Source organism: Pongo abelii, chromosome 2 (assembly GCF_028885655.2).
Source record: "Pongo abelii isolate AG06213 chromosome 2, NHGRI_mPonAbe1-v2.0_pri, whole genome shotgun sequence".
NCBI lineage: Eukaryota > Metazoa > Chordata > Mammalia > Primates > Hominidae > Pongo > Pongo abelii.
In genome coordinates, this window is record NC_085928.1 from 89,332,767 (window position 1) to 89,358,351 (window position 25,585).

Here is a 25,585-nt window from a genome sequence, read left to right on the forward strand (position 1 = left end):
CTGTATAGCATGAATCCCATTAAGCTTTCTCAGGAAAGTATACTCAGGTAAGCTGGAAGGCCGTTACTTTGGCTTCAAGCTCTGACAATTGTCAGAGACAGAGTATCCAAAGTGCCTGGATCTGCGATTATAGCAACGTGCAGAACTTCTGAGATTTTGCAAGTGTTCCCATGTGACATGTGGTGCATGAGGTTGCCATGGCAGTGAGCTCCTCCAGCAAGGATATTAGGAGGTATACTTGCCAGAGTCTCTTTTCTGTTTCCTTGACATGAGATTGAATGGAGAAGGCAGAGAGTAACAAATGTAATGAGATTCTGATTTTTCTATGTTTATGCTCATGGAATATCTGAAAAGAAAGGAAGGCATGACATCTATTTTTTCAAATGGCAGTGTGTGGGGGCTTAGGAGCTGTTCATTTTAAAGCTCCAGTGGAGACTTTTGACTGGCTTTTACATATCCCACTGTTTGTGGATATGCTTCATCACAAACAGACGTTTTAAAAGCTGTAGTGGGCCAAACTTTGTTTTATTTTAGTATTTGTCCACCAAAGATGTCCATGAAATTTCTAATGTTTATTTGTGAACTGTTTTGGAGAAAGTAGGGAATTGGAAGCTCTGCACAGTAGAATTGCCAGGCACTGGTTGAACATGTGTTTGAGATCTGTAGCCATGAATTTAAAGTGATGCCAATCAGCACTTTTGCTTTTAAATAGCTACAATGTCTTCTAAGGCAAATAATATCTTCAATAGGAAATCGATTTATTGTCCATGGTATCTGTGATTTGAGGTTTTCTTTTATTGAGTGGTAAATATTTTTTGAGCATCTATTTTGAGCCAAAAACTGTATGGACAAAATAAGCTAAGGGGAGCAGAATGAGGAAATAAAAAGACAGAAGACAGAACTTAGGGATAAAAAATAACTCAGGAAAAGGAACTTTAAAATCCCCTTGGCGTTCACTTCTCAGTCTTTCATTTTCCATCTGCATCACCTTAGATGAGTCACTTAATCTGTGCTTTTGTTGATCACTTTAAATTTGAAGCCTTAACTAAACTACAGAGTCTTCAGTGGCCTTTAAGGGAAAGATGTAATCAAAATGCTAGGCATGACACATATATTATATTTCACATACCTCTGAAACAGATAATTTCCAAAGATCTTGTTATCATTTAATAGGTAGCCACAGCAAATAACTTTGATAAAGTTCTCCCTAGAGGTTGAGAAATTGGTGGGGTTTTTTGTTTCCAAAAGAAAAAAAAAGAAATTGCTGTTTGGTGGGCTTATTTGCTCTGAATTTTTGCTGTCTCACCTAGAAAATGAGCATAGAAACTTGGGAACTTGAGAGAGAAAGAAAGAGAGAGAGAGAAAGTGTGTGTCTGTGTGTGTGTGTGTGTGTGTGTGTGTGTGTGATGTTGAGTTAAATGTGGGTAATGTTAGCCATTTGTCTTTTTTTACACCAAAATTAAAAAGCACTTAGAACATAGGAATCAAAGCCCCACCTCACTGGCTTTTACTTTCTGAGTTCCTATGCTGACATAATCCCAAATGCTAATTTAGTCAAGTATGGCTAATCCTCTAGAAGCCTCAGCAGTCAGCCACGTAATTCAGCGCCACTTTACAGAACTCTCAATTTAATTTTTCAGATTTGTCAAGGAGAAGGATAAAAGTATGTTCACCCTATAAAGTAGAAACCACACTGAAGGACCTGCAATAATGTAGAACTTCCTATCATCCATGATGATGCACCAGCCTTTCCAACTCCATTATCTAGAGCTGTGGTTCTCGATCAGAGGCAATTTTGTCTCTCAGGGGACATACACAATGTCTAGACACATTTTGATTTCCACGATTGGGAGGTAGAGGTAGGTAGAAGCCAGGGATGCTGCTAAACCTCCAGAAATGCACAGGATAGTCTCTCACAACAAAATTCTCTGAACCAAAATGTCAATGGTAATAGTAACGAAGTTGAGAAACTCATGTCTGAATTGCCCCTTAACCTCATGATCAAACATGTCTGTTTCTTGGGATTGTAAGCATGCTAAAAGAAAAAGCTGGCTGGGTGCGGTGGCTCATGCCTGTAATCTCAGCACTTTGGGAGGCTGAAGTGGGTGGATAGCTTAATCCCAGGAGTTCAAGACCAGCCTGGGCAACATCGCAAAACCCTGTCTCTTTTAAAAATACAAAAAATTAGGCCTGGTGGCATGCACCTGTGGTCCTAGCTACTTGGGAGGCTGAGGCAGGAGGATTTCTTGAGTCTGGGAGGCAGAGGTTGTGGTGAGCCAAGATCACGCCACTACACTCCAGCCTGGGCAACAGAGAGAGACTCTGTCCCCCACCCCCCCACCAAAAAAAAAACTAAAAAATTAATTTAGATTTTAACAGATATAACAATGGCTTTCTAAAGCAAAGTGCTTTCTAGTTTGTAAAATCAAATGTAAAACATGGTCCATTTACAATACAAATGATATCTTTTATACATATAAGATATTTTATAGTATGCAAAAAGAGTCACAGTCAGGTCAACCTCTAAATTTGTTGTGACTCCATCACATTGAAATTTCTACTGCTTTTTTTTTTTAATCTTTTATTTTGAGACGGGGTCTTGCTTTGTTGCCCAGGCTGGAGTGCAATGGTGTGATCTTGGCTCACTGCAACCTCCACGTCTTGAGTTTAAGCAATTCTCCTGCCTCAGCCTCCTGAGTAGCTGGGATTAGAGGCATGCATCACCATGCCTGGTGAATTTTGTGTTTTTAGTAGAGATAGGGTTTCACCATGTCGGCCAGGCTGGTCTCAAATTCCTGACCTCAAGCAATTCATCCACCTCAGCCTCCCAAAGTGCTGGGATTACAGGTGTGAGCCACCACTCCTGCTTCTACTGCATTTTTGATTTACATTATCAGTAATAATTGGAAAGGTTTTAGGATATTTTAAGGTAGCCATATATTATTTTGTATACCTTGAGAAATTACATCTATTTTCTCCACAAAAATCTTTCCTTGGGAAGTGACTTCTTTTGCTACTAGCAATTTTTAAACATTGCTGTTGTCATGGTAATGTCTAATTATTATTACAAGTAAATTCTCCAGATCTAAATTTGGGAACATGCAAGACATTCTCCAAGAAAGAAAAATCAGTGGTAAAAGGTCTTAGCCCTTCTTTCTTTTGTTGCATGGTTGCATTCAGGTCGTTTAATTCTGCCCATGACATCAAGAATGCCTATTTTTATGAAAAGCTGGTTTTACAGCAGGAAAATTGGCCCACCTCTCAGTTATGATGCCTAATGATTCAAGGTTGTTAGATAACTCTTTCAGAATACAACAGATTTGATTCACTGATGGAGTTTGCATTCCACAGCATCTTAGTATCTTTACGGGGGTCATGGATTTAGATATTTCATTGTGTTTGAACTCCAAGATGCTCAGTCCTACTTTCTGCAGTCGCTGAGGGCAACTGTAGAACTGGCAAATAAGCAACAGTGTGAATTGAGGCAAGGTGGTTCTACCCATGAAAAGAACCAGGGGCCACAGAGGGTCTCAGCTCTTAGTAATAGAGGCAGAGATTGCCCCTGAGAAGGGAAAGAAGCACATGCCATAGAGAAAGGTGGCTATAATAGGGGTGACCAAAATGTAAATAGAATGGCTTAAACTTTCTTTTTTTTTTAAATTATACTTTAAGTTCTAGGGTACATGTGCAGAATGTACAGGTTTGTTACATATGTATACATGTGCCATGTTGGTGTGCTGCACCCGTTAACTTGTCATTTACTTTGGGTATATCTCCTAATGCTATCCCTCTCCCCTCCCCCCCACCCCATGACAGGCCCCAGTGTGTGATGTTCCCCTTCCTGTGTCCAAGTGTTCTCATTGTTCAATTCCCACCTATGAGTGAGAACATGCAGTGTTTCATTTGCTGTCCTTGTGATAGTTTGCTCAGAGTGATGGTTTCCAGCTTCATCCATGTCCCTACAAAGGACATGAACTCATCCTTTTTTATGGCTGCATAGTATTCCATGGTGTATATGTGCCACATTTTCTTAATCCAGTCTATCACTGATGGACATTTGGGTTGGTTCCAAGTCTTTGCTATTGTGAATAGTGCGGCAATAAACATATGTGTGCATGTGTCTTTATAGCAGCATGATTTATAATCCTTTGAGTATATACCCAGTAATGGGATGGCTGGTTCAAATGGTATTTCTAGTTCTAGATCCCTGAGGAATCGCCACACTGCCTTCCACAGTGGTTGAACTAGTTTACAGTCCCACCAACAGTGTCAAAGTGTTCCTATTTCTCCACATCCTCTCCAGCACCTGTTGTTTCCTGACTTTTTAATGATCGCCAGAATGGCTTAAACTTTCTAAAATCACAAAGCATATTCTCCAAGTCTGTTCTTGGATAGCCAAGGTTTCCAGACCTCAGGGGTGTCTCAGTGAGGGCTGCTAGAAAATTCTTTCCTGCACACAACTCACCCGAGTTCCTGATTCTTTCATTTAGATCCATACCTAAGGACTAGTTTTTGGTCATCGTAAGGCAGATCACATTTTAACAAACTGATCCTGTGCATCTGCTACATTCTTTATTTCCCGAGTTCTGCAGATACCATTCATCAAACTAAAGTGCAGAGAAAACACTGAACTAGGAATACATTGTAAGACGGATCCCCAGTTCAAAAACTTAAAAATGTGGGGGAAAAATTTGTCTTATGTTAAGGTACTTGTGGGCTACTGGAGACAGTTACATTAAGGATATAGCTTTAAATTCAACTGCCTTGGGCTTAAATCCTGGCTCTGCCATGGATGGATGAACTTGAATAAGTTATTTAACCTCCCTGTGCTTCATATTTCTCATCTTTAAATCAGGATCATAGGAACTCCTTCCCAATTTTTTTAAGAGACTCAAAATAATGTTCATCAAGCATCAATATTCTCATCATTGTTCTAAGATCTGGGCTAGAGATTCAAAATATGACAGTTGTCAATACACAGAAACTAGGTACAGGAGTAAACATGGTGATTAAGAATTTGGAACTTGATACCTGAGTTTCCATTTCAGCTCTGCTATTTCCTGGCTGTGTGACCTTGGGTTTACTTAACCTCTAAAGGCCTCAGTTTCCTTACTGGTAATGACAATATCACTGACTTCCAAGAGTTTTAAAAATCTTTAAATTAATTAATGTAAGCATTAAATTAACTTATATAAATGACTAATATTTGGTATATGATAAATATTCAATAAAATTATGTTTAAGCATAATTTTAAACAATTTTTCTTAGAAAATGAAAAATAGTTACTGTGGAACAATATACATAAAATTTACTATTTAACCATTTTTAAGTGTACAGTTCAGTGGCATAGTACATTTGCATAGTTATACAACCATCACCACTATCTATCTCCAGAATTCTTACATTATCCCAAACTGAAACTCTGTACCCATTAGTAATAACTCTCCCTCTCTGCTTCCCCCCATCCCAGCTCCTGGTAACCACTTTCCGTCTCTATGAATTTGCCTATTCTAATACCACCTTTAAGTGGAATCTTGCAATATTAGTTTTTTTGTGGCTGGCTTATTTCCCTTGGCATAATATTTCCAAGGTTCTTCCATTCTGTAGCATGTGTACAATTTCATTTAAGGCTGAACAATACTCCATTGGATGAATATACCACATTTTGTATATGCATTCACTTGTTGATGGACATTTGGGTTGTCTCCACCTTTTGGCTGTTGTGAATGGGCTGCTATGAACATTGATGTATACTATCCTTACTAAAGTACAGCAACAGGGAGTGTGAGAGAGAGGCAGTCCCAACATTGAATGGGGCAGGCAAAGGAAGATGCTCTTTTAGAAAAGTGAGAGTCTTTGAAGGCTTGTAAGTAGAGGTAGGGTTTGATCACATTCACAGGAGGTTTGTAAAACTTGTCAAGAGTCTGATTGAGGACAGTGGCATTGGTCTCAGGGAAGAATGAGTATATATGTACACTGAAGAAGTATCACAAAAAGAGATCATACCAGCAAGAAAGACCATAAATCAGAACTTCACAGCCCCTTTGAGAAGGATTTCAAATTCCATGCTAAGCCTATTACATCACAACTTTAATCTTCATTGCTGCCCCAAGAAGTATTATCTCTACTTAGCAGATGAGGGAGCAGCATCATTCTGTAACTTCAACAATTTCCAATAACTACCAAGCAGTCAAACTGACATTTTATCCCAAGCCTGCCTCCTCCTAAAGCCAGGGTTCAAAAAGTAATGTGTTCAATGCCAGTGCTGAATGAGACAAGAACTCATTTCACATTCAGCAAAGACTCTTCTGAAGCCTTGTCTCTGGCCTGATTCTCTCTCAGTGATTTCTGCCCTTAAGGTATTTCCAGAATCAAAGGGAGCCCGTTGAGTGTCTAATGAGCTTGACACATTTAACATTTATATTCATATATTTTTAGTTTGCCAAGGGGACCTGAACAACAGCTCAGCGTCTGATTTCCCTGATCTTTTCTTTTCTAAATTTTCAAGTTATGCTCTATGGATCACAGCACAGTAAAAGCCATACAAAGAACAGACCAGAGGCTGGGAATTTTCATGACCATCACCCCCTCAGTATGAGTTTCTATAAAACAAGATAATTCAGGAAAGAAAATCACTTCTAATTCATTATTTGCCCTTCAAAAATATGGATGTTTATAAATCAGGCATGTGGCACAATTGTGACACATACCATATAATTTACCACTTGCAAGTCTGTCCCTAAAATTCCATTTCCTCCTGGGAAAGTTCACTCATTCACTCATGACCAGTGAGAGACACATGAGTAGCCTACACCCTGCCTTTATTTCCTTCTAGAATACTTGACACATGACAGATTTGTTGGTGACTTCTCAATAATTAAGGTGTTACAACAAGTTGAAAAGCCATTTCAAGGGATGCAATAGGTAAAAATAATTCTTTCTATAAAATGGTTATGATGTCAGGTATAATTCTTTAATGTGATATGTGACTGTTTTTGCATACTATAAAATACCTTATATGTATAAAAGATATCATTTGTTTTGTAAATGGACCATGTTTTACATTTGATTTTACAAAATAGATAGCACTTTGCTTTAGAAAGCTATTGGTGTACCCTGTTAAAATCTAAATTAATTTTTTAGCTCCTTTTTTTTGAGACAGAGTCTCTATTGCCCAGGCTGGAGTGTAGTGGCATGATCTCAGCTCACCACGACCTCTGCCTCCCAGACTCAAGAAATCCTCCTGCCTCAGCCTCCCAAGTAGCTGGGACAACAGGTGTATGCCACCGGGCCTAGCTAATTTTTTTGTATTTTTAATAGAGACGGGATTTTGCCATGTTTCCAAGGCTGGTCTTGAACTCCTGGGATCAAGCAATCCACCTATTTTGGCCTCCCAAAGTGCTGGGATTACAGGCATGAGCCACTGCACCCAGCCAGCTTTTTCTTTTAGCATGCTTACAATCCCAAGAAACAGACATATTTGATCATGAGGTTAAGGGGCAATTCAGACATGAGTTTCTCAACTTCATTACTATCACCATTGACATTTTGGTTCAGAGAATTTTGTTGTGAGAGACTATCCTGTGCATTTTTGGAGATTTAGCAGCATCCCTGGCTTCTACCTACCTCTACCTCCCAATCGTGGAAATCAAAATGTGTCTAGACATTGTGTATGTCCCCTGAGAGACAAAGTTGCCTCTGATCGAGAACCACGACTCTAGATAATGGAGTTGGACAGGCTGGTGCATCATCATGGATGATAGGAAGTTCTACATTATTGCAGGTCCTTCAGTGTGGTTTCTACTTGGAAAGAAGAGGTATGAGCTTCTGTTTACAGAGGGCCTTGAATTACTCTAATCATCAAATATTCATGTTACAAAAACCCTGCAAAATGCAAGTTTCTAACTAAATGTCAAGAGTTCAGATGGCATTCAGTGAATGATTCCAAGAGGAGCACAGTGTTTCTTTAATTAAAAGCAAGCAAGAATGATAACTAATTAAATGTCATGATGCAACAGGGAAATGTGGGAAAGAAAGAGCTCTGTAGGAAACTGTACCAGAGAATTCGAATCTGAATTTGACGACAGAGGCCTACATGGAAAGTTAAGGGCAACTTCCACTACTGCAGAGCCAGGTTCAAACAATACCAAATAGTAAAACACTAGCAAAAATGCATCCATAGAAGGGGAGCTTTAGCATCCTTTTAAAGGGAAGGAAACCACAGAAAATTCAACTGCCAATATATGTTGCTATTATTAAAAATAATAATAACTAGCAATGCATGAGTGCCTCCTCTGTGCCAGGGAGTTTGCTAAGTACTTTACTGAACACTATCTCACTGAATTAATCTTGTGTGGAGGGCACTAGCCAAGCACACAAAATCCTTTTTTTTTTTTCTTCAAGAAATTGATAGTTTGCATTTCTAAAAAAGCATTGAATGAGTCTCAGAGGAAAACTCGGAATGTTGCTGAATCGGTATTGTTTTTATCTTATATTATGTAACGGGAAAGAGTAGGCAGCACCACAATTTTTTCATTATTCAAAAGCTATGAAGCTTTGGCCCCAGCCACTAGGTCTCCACTGCCATTCCTTTTTCAAATAGCGGCCATGAGATAATTCCACGAGGAGGCACAAATGAAAGCATATAAGTTTAAGTGAGGTTGGACACAGGTCTCCCCTCCTATCCTGAACTTGCTCTGAACCACTTGACTGGAACATCTCCTGTCCATCCTGGGTGCACTGCCCATTGCAAATCTCCCTTGTTGTTTTGATCTGAACTTTGTGTCCGATTCCATATCATCACTCCCCGGGATATTTCTACCCAGGTTGAAAACACACATCCCACTTCCAGGCATCTGCTTCATGTTTCCTGGATGGCCCAGTAATGTGTTTGTTTAGCTCACTTCTAGTTAGGCTATAGATTTTGCCAATGGCCTTTTAAACACCGGCCTCAGAATGTTTGTTTTTTTAAGTTTTTGTCTTATCTCACTTCCTCTCAAAAGACCTCACTTTTCACAGCTTGGCTGAAGCCTGAAGAAGCAGCTCTTCTCTGAGCCCTGCCTAGATATCTTGCCAAAATGTGGGGCTAAACTATTTGCGGTTTGAAAATCATAACCATTCTGCATTGTAGCATTTCATCAAATGGCCAAGAGAACAATCCAAGATCGTGGACAAGAGTACAGTAAACTGCCTTAGCAGTGGTCTGTCTCTCCCACACCCCCGTCTTACAAGTGCATAGCTGTGTGGAGTGTGCTGATTCTCAAATGCATGGGAAGCACCTGGGGGAACTTGCTGAACTGCAAATTCCCAGTCCACATCCTCAGAGATTCAGACTCAAAACAGCCGCTGGGGATGGGGGGTGGGGTGTTGCATGGAGCAGGGCTGGAACTCTGTCTTTTTAACAAACACTCCCCTCATCATTTTGATGAAGTGGTTTGTAGATGTGAACATTGAAGAAAACCCCAGTAAACTGGTTAAAATTGGACACTTGAATGTCTCAGATCCGGCTTTGATTCCTAGCTAGGCCACTGCCTAGTTGAGTAAAACTTCTGAACTCCAGTTTCTCTCAAAAGTTGATGAAATGAAAACATTTGTGAGAATTCGATGGGCTTGACACAATGTGAACATTTAATAAATGGTAGCTTTTATTTTTAAATCATGGTTTTCTAAAGAAACACAAAAGAAAGGACCATAGCTACAAACTTATTAATAGTCTTCTATGAGGAGAAATTGGTCTTTAGTTTGTAAATCTAAAGGCAAAACTTGAACAAAAGCGTGAAGGATAGAAAGCAAATGTCTAGCTCTGTTATTCCGATGATACACAGCACATACCTGGAGAGTGTGGTACCCTCTCCAGCCTCATCTCCACTCAGTATCCTTCTGGAGGTATATTGATTTCCTTTCCTCAGGGAAGTGTCCTTCCTGACCCCTACGTTAAATACACAGCGCCAGTTCCTTCTTCCTGATGCCTTCATTATATGTTATTGTTAATTACTAGTTGATGTCTGTCTTCCTGCTAGTCTGAGCTCCACCAAAGGATGGGGTCTTGTTGCCTATAAGTAGCCTTATTTCCAAGGTTCATAGTATGAGACTGATACATACATTTTGTGAGAACAAATAATCGTAAGAATTTTTTTTTAATTCAATTATGGAATGGAAAGTCTTGGGGGATACCGCCTTACCTGTCACAGCAGAACCATTCAAAGGGACCACTTGGATATCTTGCCAAGGAAATCAGTGAACTTAGTGACTGTTAAGATTTTTTTCCCAACTGGCCAAATCGTTTTCTGGAGCACCTAAAGGAAATCTTGGGTAGTTTCTTGAAGAAGGACAAAGTCCTAATGAAGAGCTGTTTTGCAATTTGCGTGGAGCTAGACAAATTGCAGAAGGAAACACCAGATGACAACATCAATTTTAATTAGATCTCAGTGAAACACCTGAAGGTGCTATTTAAATGATGTACTGCTTCAGCCCACAGGACCTCCAAACGGTGAAAGGGAGAATTAATGGGGTAGGGACAGAATGATTTTATTTATCAATGTAGTCCCAGCTCTGCTGTATTCAAATTTTTTTTTCCTTATTCGTATGGAGAAATTTTAACTTGGCATTAATATCCCCATAGAGGAAAGGTGATTCGTCAGCTGAAAGAATTAAGCATTCTACCAGACCTAGTCTCAAAAGTTGGAGAAACTGCAAAAATCACACATTATTTCAAGTCTGGAAAAGCTGAGCTAATATTTTTTTTCTCCATTGTCTTTCCTTTTCTGGTTCTGGCCCCAAACAGAAAGCCCCTTTTATATCCTTTTAAATGTGTTTCTTGGGGGAAAAAGATAATTTCCAAGTGGAAGTAGAAACAGAAAATAAATGCAAAATTCTATTTCTTTTGGCATGTAGACTTCATATGAATTCTGCTCAGATGGCTGGAGTTTCCATTACTGCAAAATAAAGGGCTACCTGGAAGCTTAGAAAAAGTGAGATTAAGAGGCTACATGATTCTTAGCCATATGTTCTTAATCAATTTAGTTCTTATTACAACTTAACTGGACTTCATCAACAGAACAATTCCTGTTACTGAATATTTATATTCCATTTTCAAAGAAAATCAGCAAAGTAACAAGAAATCACAGTTATATGTAAAGCAAGTATACATGTCTAAAATATATCTTCATTTATTTGGCAAAGTCATGGAGATGCCATTTTAAAGAGAATTCTGCACGTTCCTCTATTCATTTACTTGAGACTGTTTGTTTTCTTTCTTCTGAGAAAAGAAAAATACACTGAAAACGAAGACAAACTATTTCCTGGCGAAGTGCTAACTGCTCCAGCAACAGAATTCCGGGAAGTCATTTTGCAAAGGCTTTGGACTCAGGTGGATGAAAGCCCCTGAATAGCCCATTAGTAGTTTCAGCTTTATCAGGCCGATCGCTTGCCATAAGTAAAAGAAAAAAGCCAGTGTGGGGACAACCATATCATCAGGTGGGAGAGGATCAAAGCCCATTCTATATCACACATTCAGTGAAGCGTGGGTGCAGCAGTGAGAGAGAGATTACTGTAGCAATTTGCAAAGTGTATTCCTCAGGTGATATTCTATGGTCGAAATGCTTTGGCCCAATAATTCTATGCTATTTCTACTTGTGGAAAGTCGCAATATATTTTTGTCAGTTACAGGCCCTAGGAATTCCTGAAATGACATATACCTTTTAAAAAACTTGGTTTTCCCCAAATTCATCTGACTCCTCTTTATTTTATAGCGCACCTATTAACAGTAAGTAGCCTTCCATTGAAAAATAGTACCTTGACCTATGAGCCCCTCTCCAACTCCCACCCCCGTCCCTTGTTTTTTTTTTTTTTTTTCCGACTTTATTTAATGAGAGCATGACCTATGGTAGTTCTAATGCTTCCTAGTTCTTTATATGTCTTTTTACATGGAAAAGGATAATAAAAATTATAGTAGTTGCATGCTAATGGCTATTAACATCTTTTTTCCACTTAATGTTTTCTTACTTTCTTTACCTGCTGTAAAAATATTCTGTGAATTCCTCTATTTTACTAATTTATGAAGTGCCTGCTGTCAGAAGTGCTGGCCCAGAGGTGAGACCATTACCTCTAGGGCTGAGGGGATCAATAGCGTAGGGAAAACCAGCATACCATGGCTCAGCAGTTGGGAAATTCCACCCTGAGGAGCTAACAGGTATGCAGCAGTTGAACCCACCTGGCTATTGGGAATGTGTGTGTGCTGACTCTGGAGTCCTCTCCACTCACCATCGTTTGGTGTCTTCACATACCTACTTTTTCCCAGTGTGAGGTCAGATCTGAGCACTATGATTGGTGCCTTTCGTTTCACTGCCCACCCCACCCAAAACACTATACAGGGTTCTGGTACCGTATAATTCAAATGACTACCCTCATTTCCTGCGTTAGGTACATTTCATTTTTCCTGTCTTGGTTTCTATAAGAGGCAGCAGAACACATGGAGGAGAACTGGGGGATGATCTACCAGCAATCCCTGCAACATGTGGAGGATTTTCACTTCCTTTCAATTTGGAGCAGGCTGTTCTCAGAGGATCCCTTCACCTTCCCCCACCCCACTGCCCTACTTAATTCCAAAGCAGACAGCCAGAATTTGATTTCACTATCAGAGCTGTGCCTGCTGGGAAAGGGGAACCAAGTGGGTGGCCACTGTTAGGGAAAAGTTATATTCAAATGGGCTCATCGGAGCTGGTAGGATTCCAGGTGTTTTCCAAATACACATATTAACGAATACCACATTTCTTATTTCCATTTTGAGATCTCTAGGCTCTTTTTTCATTATTGTTTCCCAGTAGAATATATTGTCTCCTTTTATTTCCTTCAAAAGTAATCCATATTCATTGCTCAGAATTAAAACTATACAAATGAGCAAAACAGAACAAAAATTGCTCATAAAGTCACCACCCAAATAGAATCATGGTTAACATTATAATGTGTTTCTCCCAATCTTTTTTCATGCATAAGCATTCAAAGTTTGTTTTAAAACATTGAAATATCTGTGCATAATGTATGATAAACATCATCTCCCACCTAAATATGTATCTCAATTATCTTTAGAAGCCATGAAATATTCTTCTATAATTTCTAGAGGCTGTATAACCTCTCTTCTGTGTGCAGTGATGTATTTGATCCCTTCTTTTACATAATCCAAAGTAGTGATTCAAAGTATGGGGTTTCCCCCTATAATAAACATAGTTATAGTTAATACTTCATAACAAAATATTTGTGTGCACATCCTTGATTTTGTACCATTTTTGCTTCATTTATTATGAAATATAACACACAGGAAAGTACATATACATACATTTTTATAGTTAGTTGAAATAATTATAAAAATAAATACCAATATAATTACCAACCCCAGCTCGTAAAAGATCATGGCCAGCAGTCCATGAGCCTCTCTCCTTCAAAACTCCCTCCTGTTCTTCTGGAGGGACTACCATTGTGATTTCCTTGTTTCCTTTTTAATTTTACCTCTTATAAATGTTCATTTTTGAACTTTTATGGATATGGATTCATATTTTTGTGTTTGGCTTCTTTGGTTCAATATATGTTTGTTAAACTTATCTATGTAACTTGTTCATTTTCATTATCGCATAGCATACCATTGTATGAATATGTCACAATTTTTCCATTCTATGCAGGATGGGTATCCCAGATTTGCACAATTACAGGTTACAATAATCCTAGGACATGTGTGTACCCATTTTTCTAAAGTATACATCCAAGATTGAAATAATTGAGGATAAGTTGTCTTCAGCTTGAGTAGATAACAAAAAAAGTACCATTTATACCAGCTGTGTAGAGGGTTCCCAATATTTTACATTCTCTCAACATTTGGTATTTTCAATTTAAAGTGATTTGTCAATTATTAGATAAGCAAGAGTATTTCATTTTTGTTTTTATATACATATTCCAGATTCATAATAAGGTTGAGCACCTTTTCATGCACAGAATTTATTGGTCATTTGAGTTTCCTCTTTTATAAAGGAAGAGACTGGAGTCTTTTGCAGATATTTTTCTATTGTATTGTCCCTCTTGTGATTTAGAAGAGTTCTTCATATCTTCTCAAAAGGAGCCCTTTGTTGGTTATACAGGTTTCAAATATCTTCTCCCAATCGATGGCTCATCTTTTCAATCTTTTAATAGTTATCTTTCTGATGAACAGTTTTTAAAAAATGTAGTAAAATCTATAACCTTTTCCTTAGAGTCAACACTTTTTGTGTTTTAAGACATTCTTTACTACTTTTCACTCATGAAAATGTTCCTCTATATTATTTTCTAAGTTCTATAGTTTATCCTGTCCTATTCTAAACTAGTTGGATTATTTTGTATATTGTGTAAAACAGGTGTAACTTTTTTCTCATCTTTTGAAAAGTAAAAATGTGTGAAAATCATTTTTTATATTGTGTAGAATAGATGTGTGATTTTTTTCTCTTTTAAAAAATACATGAATACTCAATTTTCCTGGCAATATTTATTAAAGTGTACTTTCCCTACCAAACTGCCATGTAACCGCTGCCATACAGCAAATGGCTGTAACACTGGTCTATTTCTAAACTTGCAATGTTCCACTGGTATTTTGGCCTATCTCTGACTGCAGTTACTTCTAACTTAATAGTCACTCTTGATACCTGGTAGGTGATGTCCCCTCATAGTGTTCTTGTCTTTTATTTATCCTTTGAAACTCCATATACATTTTAGAATCAGCTTATTGTGTGCAAAAAAATTGGGGAATTTCATTGTGATTTCATCAGAGGACAATTTATATATTTACAATATTGAGGCTCCCAATCTATGATCATTTATCTAGGTATTCTTTAATACCTATTAATAACATTTTATAATTTTACTCAAGTCTTGCAACTCTTTTGTTAGACTTATTCTTACATATTTTTGATGCCATTATGAATGCTGTCTTTTAAATTGTTTATCTTCTGGTTTCTAATATATAGTACTATAATTGATTCTTGTGTATTGATTTTCTATCCAGATTTTATCTCTTAATGAAAATAATATATCTGAAGTTTCTTTGGGATTTCATACATATAAAATAGTATCATTTTATAATGACAATTCCGGTTTTTCCTTTCTAATCTTTATGCTTTTTCTTTTCTTTGCCTCACTGCACTGACTGGAACCTGCAGTATACTTCTGATAAAAAGCGGTAACAGTGGGCATTTTTGTCTTTATCTTGATCTCAAGATGGGAATTTGCTATCACGTATAATGGGTGTTGTGGATTTTTTGTAGATACCTTTTATCAGATGAAGGAAATTAACTCTCTGATCCCAAGTTTTACTTCAGAATTTTTTTAAATCATGAATAAATGTAGATTGTTTTTCCAAATGTGTTCTCTGTAAGCTTGAAGATAACCTTATACATTTTTTTCTTTTAATATGTTGTCATTGTCCATTGTTTTACAACAAACTATGCAAGTAATAAGTGGATTGAAATAACTACCATTTTTATTATGTTTCACAAATCTGTGGGTGAAAGGGGTCAGCAAGATGGTTCTTTTGCTTTTGTTTGTGTGCTCTCTTGCCATTGCAGTGAGAGAATGTCTGGGGCTGCAAACATCTGGAAGTTTAATTTGGATGTGGGACTGTCCAAGATGGCTCATTACATGTCTGGTGACTTGGTAGGGATGGCTAGAAATCTCAATATAGCTGGTATAAGGAAATGACTGAGGCTGTCCTTTCCATGTAGTCTCAGACCTCATTCTCTCTACGTGGTCTCTACAAGGTCTTCGCAGCTGGGTAGGTGAACTTCTTACATGGTGGCTGAAGGATCCCAAAGTGCAAAAGTAACACTGCCAAGCCTTCTTGAGATATGTTTCTGGAGTAGGCACAGCTTCTCTTCTGCCATGTTCAATTGGTTACGGAAGTCACAGGCCAGCCCATATTCAGTGAGAGAGGAATTTCATAGGGATGTGATGCCAAAGGTCACCTTTAGAGAATATTACAATATATTAATGTGGGGAATTATAGCAATTAGCTTTTCTAATGTCTATTAACCTTACATACTTGGGACAAACCCAACTTGGTCATCACAAAGAATTATCTTTAAGCCTAATATATTACTTGCTTAGCTTGGCTCATTTTGATTTTTTTATCATAATACATTTCAAGAAAAATAGTAAATCATCTTTGCCCTAAAAAGAATCCAGTATAATACTTGATATGGTCTGGCTCTGTGTCCCCACCCAAATCTCATCTTGAATTGTGATCTGAAGTGCAATCCCCACGTGTTGGGGGAGGGACTTTGTGGGAGTTGATTAGATCTTGGGGTGGTTCCCACCTGCTGTTCTTATGACAGTGAATTCTCAGGAGATCTGATAATTTTATAAAGGGTTTTCCCCCACTTCACTCTGCACTTCTATCTTCTGCTGCCATGTGAAGAAGGACATGTTTGCTTCCCCTTCTGCTGTTATTGCAAATTTCCTGAGACCTCCCCAGCCATGCAGAACTGTTAGTCAATTAAGCCTCATTCCATTATAAATTGCCCAGTTTCAGGCAGTTCTTCACAGCAGCATGAAAAGGGACTAATACAATACTCTTATATGATGAAAGTAGTTGAAACAGCAAGTTCTCTCCTCTCCGAATATATGTCCTGAGACTAAACTTCCTTGATTTCTCCATGGAGGGGATAGGACATTGGGCCAATCTCATTGCTCCCAGCCTAGCAGGCATCAGAACCTTAGAAGCCATGATTTCACTCAGTGACTCACTGTCACATTGGTACATCCTGTTGCCTGTTGATGGTGCCACCTTTTACACAGAGGCACTCAACACATCCTGCACTGGCAATGAGTTGAGTCTCCCTGGCTGCCCCTTCCTCTATGCGACCTCACAATGATTGCACTGGAAGGATTATGACAGCAACTTCCTACAGTCCCATGGTGCCCAACAAATTGAGGGTGACTCAATGCCTCAGACAAGGAGGTAAATGTTTCTTTTCAATGATTATAATTGTCACTCTTCCCTGTCCCCTCCCCCCCACAGTTGCTGATACTATATTCCATTATGTTTATAAAAATATTAAGGGACATTAGTATAAGGTGATTAGGATAATATTTAGTTACTATTATAATATATTCTGTTTGAAATACTATAACTTAAGATTTGCCAGACATTGCACCACAGGCTTTATACATTGTGGTGGACAGAACATGGCCAGAAATTTATCAACATTTCTGCCATTGAGAGGTAAGTCTCTGACCTTTCCCTTTGGAGCCAGTTGAGCACTGTAATAGCAGTGAGCAGGAGGATATGGAGGAAGTGATGCTGTGACTGTTTCCAGGGCTTAATAGACTAGCAGCTTCTACTTCCTGTCTCTTGGAACATTCACTCAGAGAAAAGCCAGCTGCCGTATGAGAAGTCAGCAACCTTGAGCCCACCATGCTGTGAGGAAGCCCAAGGTAGCCACAAGAGAATAGAGAAACCTAGCTAGACACCATCAGCTATTCTAGCCATCCCAGCCCAGACACCAGACATATGAATGAAGAAGCCATCAGATGATCCAGGCTTAAATGCCCACTGCCTGCAACCATGTAAAGGACTCTAAGGGAGAACTACCTAGCTGAGCCTATCAACTCCCAGAACCATACAAGATCAATTGTTTTGAGCCACTAAATATTGGGGTAATTTTTTTTTTGAGACGTTGTCTCACTCTGTCACCCATACAAGACCAATTGTTTTAAGCCAGTAAATATTGGGGTAATTTTTTTTTTTTTTTTTGAGACGTTGTCTCACTCTGTTGCCCAGGTTGGACTGCAGTGGCGTGATCTTGGCTTACTGCAAGCTCCGCCTCCTGGGTTCAAGCCATTCTCCCACCTCAGCCTCCCAAGTAGCTGGGACTACAGGTACACGCCACCACGCCTGGCTAATTTTTTGAATTTGTAGTAGAGACGGGATTTCGCTGTGTTAGCCACAATGGTGTTGATCTCCTGACCTCGTGATCCACCCACCTCGGCCTCCCAAAGTGCTGGGATTACAGGCGTGAGCCACCGTGCCCTGCCCAGAGTTTTATTATTACTCAAATCAGTTTCCCTGAGCATTTGAGGAGCAGAGGTTTTGTGTGTTCTGTTTTTTTTTTTTTTTTTTTTTTTGAGACAAAGTCTCACTCTGTCGCCCAGGCTGGAGTGCAGTGGTGCAATCTCAACTCACTGCAAGCTCTACCTCCCAGGTTCACACAATTCTCCTGCCTCAGCCTCCCCAGTAGCTGGGACTACAGGCGCCCACCACCACACCCAGATAATTTTTTTGTATTTTTAGTAGAGACGGGGTTTCACAGTGTTAGCCAAGATGCTCTCGATCTCCTGACCTCGTGATCCGCCCACCTTGGCCTCCCAAAGTGCTGGGATTACAGGTGTGAGCCACCCCACCTGGCTGGTAATTTTTATGCCTCAATAGAAAGCAAGAATATTTGTTATTTCATTTTCATTAAATCTCTGTGAGATAGGGCTATCATTATGCTTATTTTACAGATGAGGAAGCAGAGATTAAGTGATTTCCTCCAGTCCAATTAAATTATAATAGAACTGAGATTTGAACTCCAGCCTATGTGGTTCCAAAGCCTGCAGGTGTTTAGCAGGCATGGTGCAGTAATTTTGATCCTTCTTTTAACAGATATAAAGGCAGTATTGGTTTGTGCTCATAGGATATTTACAGCCTGCTAAGATGAAAATGACAATAATGACAGCAAAGGAGGGAATGTTTGGTGAATTTGATGGATTTTACAAAAATAAACTATGTTCCTATTCTAAGACTGAATGTAGTGAGGGAGACTTCTGTGAAAATTTGGAAAGTGTGAGGGAGGCGGTAAGGGAGAGTTCATATACCATGCTAGTTTGTCTCCTAAGCCCCATGTGCCTTTTCTTATAAATCAAAGTGCTCCCATCAGTCAATGGGGATTTTGATACTTAAGGTAATATCAACAATCTGGATCTTTCTTTAGTCCAAGCGTTTTAGGGCTATCTTTTGTGACTAGCAATGTTTGGTAGCTCTAGATTTAGAGTGGCACTGAATTCAATTAAGAAAGAAGATGCAAGAGGCCCAGGAAAAGATCGCTTCAGGTTTAGTAAAAACTAATAAGTGGGTCTCAATTGGGATGCACATGATAATCGCCTGGAGAGCTCTGAAAACTCATGCCTTGGCCACACCCCAACAAATTACACGGGAATCTCTGGGAGTGGGATCCAGGCATCAATATTTATTTCAAGGTCCCTAGATGATTCGAATGTGCTGCTGAGGTTGAGGGCCAATGCCCAGTAAACTACATTTGGGAGCACTGAAAATGCAGTCCTGTAAGACACATGCTCACCAGCCCTCGTCCTTCCTATCTTAGTCTCCTCTCTCTTGGGTCTAGAAGTTGATTCATTTGTTCATGTGACAGTTATTTAGTGAACATCCACTACGTGCTAATTTGGAGTCATACTGATACCGACATAAAAGATTATAGGAGGAGAAATCAGCCATTTTATGGATAAAGATAAGTTGAATTTTGGTCTTGTTGTGTTTGAGGTGCTGTGGGACCTCCTGGTAGAGAGATTCAGAGAGTACAGATGTCTAAAGCTTAGAGTGAATGAACTGGACTGCAGTTTAGGGTGAATGAAAATCCCAAGCATGAATATGGTTGGTTTTGGATGTCACTGGATATATCCCACTCCTGTGAGGAGTAGTTGCTCAATATGGGTAGGGGTCCTACTACTAGGGCAGTGTGAAAAAAAAAATCACATCTATGGGGAAGACGGGTGATGCATGCCATAGAACTTGAAAGAACTCCTCTTCCAGGCAATTCTCATATGTGTCCCCAAGCACAGTACCAACTCTGCTCCTCCCCCTCCAAAAACTCAAGTAAAATGTAACTGAAAACCATTGCATTAGAATATAGGCCATGATTCATGTGACTAGTACAGTCTTTCAGTAGATATTTTCCCACTGTTAAAGTTATTTAAGACATTATCTCTTCCACTATCTTTTTTATGGTCTGTAAAGACCTGTGCAATCTGGTTCTCAGCTACCACAGGATGTCATTTCCTTTTGTGCTTTACTCCTCACTCATTCCCTTTGCTACAGCCACCCTGACCTTTCTATGTGTCTTTTGAATATACAGGGCTCATTCCTATTTGGGGACATTTGCACTTATTACTGTTTAAGATTTTGCTCCCCCAGATCTTACTGTAGCTCCTCCTGTCTTAGAATTTGGGTGTCAACCCCAAACCCAGATATCACCTTCTTAGAGAGGCTATGTCTACATACTATACTGACACCCTATTTTGCCTTCTTTATAGCTACATATTTATACCTAAAACCTTTTTAAAAATTATCATTTTGTTTGTAGTACTGTTAGTTCTACAAGGACAAGACTTGTGAATTTCTAATTTCTAGTCCCAAATTAGTACATAGCAGATGACTATTAAGTAACTGTTGAGTGAATGAATGTATGAGTGAGTGAATGAATAAATGGTCCCCTGATGCAGGGGAGAGGGGACCAAGAAAGGAAGAAGGAGGACTGGTGAGCATGTGTCTTACAGGACTAAATTTCTAGTGCTGCCAAATCTAGTCTACTGGGCAATGGCTCTCAACCTCATTTACACATTAGAATCATCTAGGGACCTTGAAATAAAGTGCTGATACCTGGATCCTACTCCCAAGATTCCAGTGGGTCTCTTGCGCTTTCTCACTTAAGTGAATTCTGAGGCTATAAATCTAGACCACCAAGCAATACTAATCACTGAAGATATCCCCAAAACACTTGGTCTAAGAAGAAAGATCCAAACTACTGCTTTTTACCTTAAATATCAAAGTTCCAATGACTGGTGGGAACCTTTTGGTTTATAAGAAAAGATATACAGAACTTTTGTTAGAGGACAAACATAGGAATGGTAAATGAGACAAATTCAGAATTTTCCACATTAGCGTCTGCCTTGGTCATTGAACATTAAAATAGAATAGGGAGAGTAACTTAACAGTCCTCCTGGGAACAGGAGTGGGTTTTGACATTTTGAAGGTCACATCTCTGTCCCCAAGGGAAGCACAGAGGAAAAGGGAATCAGGTTCATTCCCTAAGTCCATCTCTTGGCTTTTATGGGAAAGGTACCAATGGCATTGATGGAGCCTGTGGAGCACCATGCTGATTGAGAAAAATATTAAAGCAGCAAAACTTTCTTTTCAAAGGGAATCAAACTGTAATCCCAATTTCTAAAACTGATCAAAGAGGAGCAGTTCTGTTTGAAATAGAGTTTGTAGCCTGGAGGCCAGCTCAGTCCAGGCTGCCTCACACAATCCCTATCCCCAGGTGGCCCTGCAAGACTGAAGCTTAAGGCTCTGCCAAATGTAATTTGAAAAACACTGTTCCAGACCATGCTTTCAAGAGGAGCAATTGCACATTTCTCCTGGTTCAGAAAGCCTCCCATCAGAAAAGCTAAACTAATGACTAATATATAAGGGGTAGTGTGGTTTCTTTGGTATCAGTGCTGATCATGATATTGAGATTAACCAGGTTGGACCCTTTCTAAGGACATTTCAGTGTACATAAGCATCATTCCCATAGAGTGTCCCCACCAGCCCTGGGCACATACACTACCAGCTTAGCATCCATACAGAAAGAAAGTAAAATGCAGATTCTGATTCAGTGGATGTGGGACACGGCCCCAGCTCTGCATTTCTGATAAGGTCCCTTGTGAATACTAGGGTTTCACACCAGAGTTGGTGCATCGGAATCTCTTGTGAGACTTATTAAAAATGCAGATTTTTGGCTCCATCCCAGAGCTTCTGGATGCAGCTCTCTGGTTATGGGTCTGGAGGTTTTTGTTTTTAACAGGCTCCCAGTTTTTTCTGACATTCACTATATTTGACAACTATACTCTAGCATGTGTTTACTTACATAGCTTACTCTTGAAGAACCCAGGAAGAGAATCTGAGACTCAACAACTGGCAGTGCTGGAGGGGGGTTTGGAGATCATCTAGCTTACCCTGGTTGATTAGAAACAGAGGTCCCAAAGGGCAAACAATTCTGCCAAGTGTCTGTCACCAACTGGCTTTACAGCAAGCAGATACCAGAATGAAAGCATCTGACTTTCTAATCCTCGGTTTCCCCTAGAACACAATTGGCCTGCGTTTGTCATTGCTTCTCTATCTGTGCTGCTTATGAGGCCAGAGACCTTGTTTTCTGCTGTATTCCCAAAGTCCAGCACAGTGACAGGCACAGGGAAGGCACTAAGTAAATGTTACTGTTGTGTACTCCTGCTATGCTTGGGCCTAATCAGTTACTTCCAAAATTTCTTATTAAAAGTTCTCAAGTTATAAAAATAAAAATTCTACAGCTCAGGAAAAGCAGGGAAAATTTTAAAAAAATGTATGGTCCAAAGTAAAAAGAGCAAAGTTCTTTTAAGAGTCTGAACATATAATAGTAAGCATTAAGAACATGGTCTATGGGAGTAAGAGGGGATGACTCTAGAATATAGCTCTGGCTCCAATATTTGCTAATGTGTAAATTTTGCTTAGCTACTCTGAGTCTTGGTTTCCTCATGTGTAAATTGGAGACATCAGTAGATCCTATGTCATGGGGTTTTATGAATATTTAACTGGTAAATGTAAAATGTTTAACATGGTGCCTGGTACACAGTAAGTACTTAATCCAGCAATCGTCCTGTTGATCACAAAAGCAAGATAATGGCCAGGCATGGTGGCTCACGCCTGTAATCCCAGCACTTTGGGGGGCCAAGGCAGGCCGATCATCTGAGGTTAGGAGTTCAAGACCAGCCTGGCCAACATGGTGAAACCCTGTCTCTACTAAAAATACAAAAATTAGCCAGGTGTGGTAGTGGGCACCTGTAATCCCAGCTACTTGGTAGGCTGAGGCTGTAGAATCACTTGAACCTAGGAGGTAGAGGTTGCAGTGAGCCGAGATTGTGCCTCTGCACTCCAGCCTGGGCAACTGAGCAAGAGTCCATCTCCAAAATAATAATAATAATAATTATAATTATAATAATAATGATTCCATCAGTTATACCAGAAGCTAAAGGATTATGCTTCCCTTGCCAACTGCCTACTCATAAGAACTGAAGATAGATCATCTCTGAAGTGGTCATGTACAATGTATAGACTGTAGGATGGCAGTGAACAAATGTGGCTTTGCATTGCTTCCTACGAGTACCTTTCTAAGGCATAGCGTGTCACCTCTACAGGGTCAAGTAGCTACTGAGATGCTGAGGAACCAAGTTACTGAGCTGAGTCACTCCTAAATGGCCAAGATGGCAGGAGGGCTGAATTCTCCACCTGGGACTCTTTGCAGGGTCCAAACATTGACTAGCTCACTTAGAGGTGGGGTAAGGGCACCTTGAGCAATGTGTTTCACTCTGTAGCCAAACAGTATCAGCAAGATATTTTTAGCCCAATTACTACATGGAGAAATGTGAGTTTGAAATGCATGCCTCAGGAGTTCACTTGGGTAACAAGACTGTGTGATTATGACTTTCAGGACGTGTGTTTCCTTCACATGTCCCAGATTTTCAGAATAGTTCTGATTTTTGAACATTCTGTTCCACCATTCTATTAGTAAAATTCTGTTTGAGTAGATATCCTGATTCTATAGGGAAGTGGTTGGGAAAATCTGGTCACCGCAGACCAAGATAGAGATCCCATTAAAGACTTGGTGGTTGAGGAAAAAGTGCCACATACTGTAAATAGGTATGTCTTCCCCTTTACCTCAGTGATGAATCAGAAGTGACAGAAACTAACTTCAACTGGATTTGGCAAAAAGGGAATTTACCAGCCTTGTGACTGAAAAGTCCAGGGGATGCATGGCTGGCTGGATGCAGATTCCCAAACAATGATCCAACCGACCTGCCTCTCTTCACCTCTTCACTCCTTCCTCTGCATTGGCTTCATTCTCAAGCAGATTCCTTTTGGGATGTCCCCAGCAGCCCTGGGGGCATATCCTGCCAGCTTAGCTTCCACAGAGAATGAAAGTGACTTTCTAAATTACTTCAGCAAAAGCTGAAAAAACTCCCTCTGGCTGGACCTGGGTCATTGGTCCCTCCCACCCCCACCAGTCGAGGGAACAGTTTCTGCAACGCCTTAAACACATAACCTAGAAGATTCCTCAAAGGACACCGAGGTTTCGCTATCAAAACAGGGACAGCATGAACACTGGCTGGGGAGATGTAATAAATGTTCTTACATCCTCTCCCTCTGAGTTGGGATTCTGCTTCCCACTATTGCTTTATGCTTAGTTGTCCTAGAATAAAGTTCCTTCACACACCGTTGTCATCTACCTGCAAGAGATCTACCTCTTGCCCACAAATGATATTCATTTGGCCTCCCTTTAATTTCTCTGTGCCACAGGAACCTCAGTGAGGGTTGGTTCTGCCTGTTGACTGTCTCACCCCTTGTGTGAGATGTTCTTTCGCACCTGCTCCTTTTCGCCTTACCAGTCTCCATAAAAGTTTGTTACTAAACCCCCACAATCCTCTTCTAACTGTGGAAGGAAGGAAGATGCCCATAGCTGCAGCCAGCTGGGAAGAGCTGCTTTTAGGATTTCATAGGGGAAGAAATAGACACAATTTTGCTACAATATGCAGTATCTGCGGCAAACTGCAGAATGTGCCTACAGTTCCTCTTAGCTCACCAGAGCAAGTGCTCCCCAATGATCTGTCTGGATCCAACTTGCAAATTGCATTGAGAGAGCTAATTAGATCTGAGCTTGCAAATGAGAACTCTGCTACCCTTGTGTGGAACAATTTGCTTTATTAAATGAGAGGTGATGTGTGTATGTTATATACTTAGCACATTAAGATTCACAGTTACACAGATGGTGGAAGAACTCCAAGATTGCCCAGTGCTTAACATGTAGCTGAATGTCGAAAGGTTTCAACAGGGTTTCAGAGAGCAAAACAGGGACATTTTTATAAAATATACTTTTCTACCCAGCATAGCACATCAGAGCTTCCTGTGGGATGGATTAAAAAGAGCTAACCTTTATGGACTACTTGTTGTGTCAGACACTAGGCAGAACCTACTCACTTCTCTAAAGCCCCTATAGGGAAGGTACTATTATTATTCTTGTTTTTCAATTAAGGAAACTGAGGCACTGTGAGGTTAACTGAAAGCTGGACTGTGAGGAAGATTCAGACCATCGGACTCCAGACCCCAAGCTCTAACATACTATGTAAGTCTGATATGATGATCATCTCTAGAGATGATCCATGGTTACCTACTTTTTTTTAAATTTAATTTTTATTAAATATTTACCATATGCCTTCTCTAAGATAGATATTAGATGTGTTCAATGCTCTGAAAATTTTTGAGAGGTAAGTCCCAGGTAGCACTTGAGATGAAAAGCAATAACTAAAATCTATTGAATACTAAGTATCATGCTTGTGGTAAGCACTTTACAGGTTTTCATTCTCTCATGTATTTAATCCTCCAACAACCTTTCTTAGATACTCTTCCCATTTTAGAATAAGAAAACCGAGGCTCAGAGAGGAGAGAAAACTTGCTAAAGGCACCCAGTAAGTAAGTGACAGAGCTGGGAGTTGAACCCAAGTATT

At 39.7% G+C, this 25,585-nt stretch overlaps 1 long non-coding RNA gene across 4 annotated transcripts in view; it reads left to right on the forward strand.

Moving 5' to 3' along the window:
* LOC129058560 (uncharacterized) overlaps nucleotides 1-25,585 on the forward strand; it is a 235,289-nt gene that overhangs the window by 172,350 nt on the left and 37,354 nt on the right. For 3 of the 4 annotated variants that reach the window (XR_008523728.1, XR_010139192.1, XR_008523729.1), the window contains exons 1-2: nucleotides 16,845-16,973; nucleotides 25,114-25,203. The exons of the other annotated variant lie outside the window; for it this stretch is intronic. This is a non-coding gene — a long non-coding RNA (uncharacterized LOC129058560). Of the gene's footprint in view, nucleotides 1-16,844; nucleotides 16,974-25,113; nucleotides 25,204-25,585 lie in introns of those variants that run through there. 4 annotated transcript variants of the gene reach the window in all.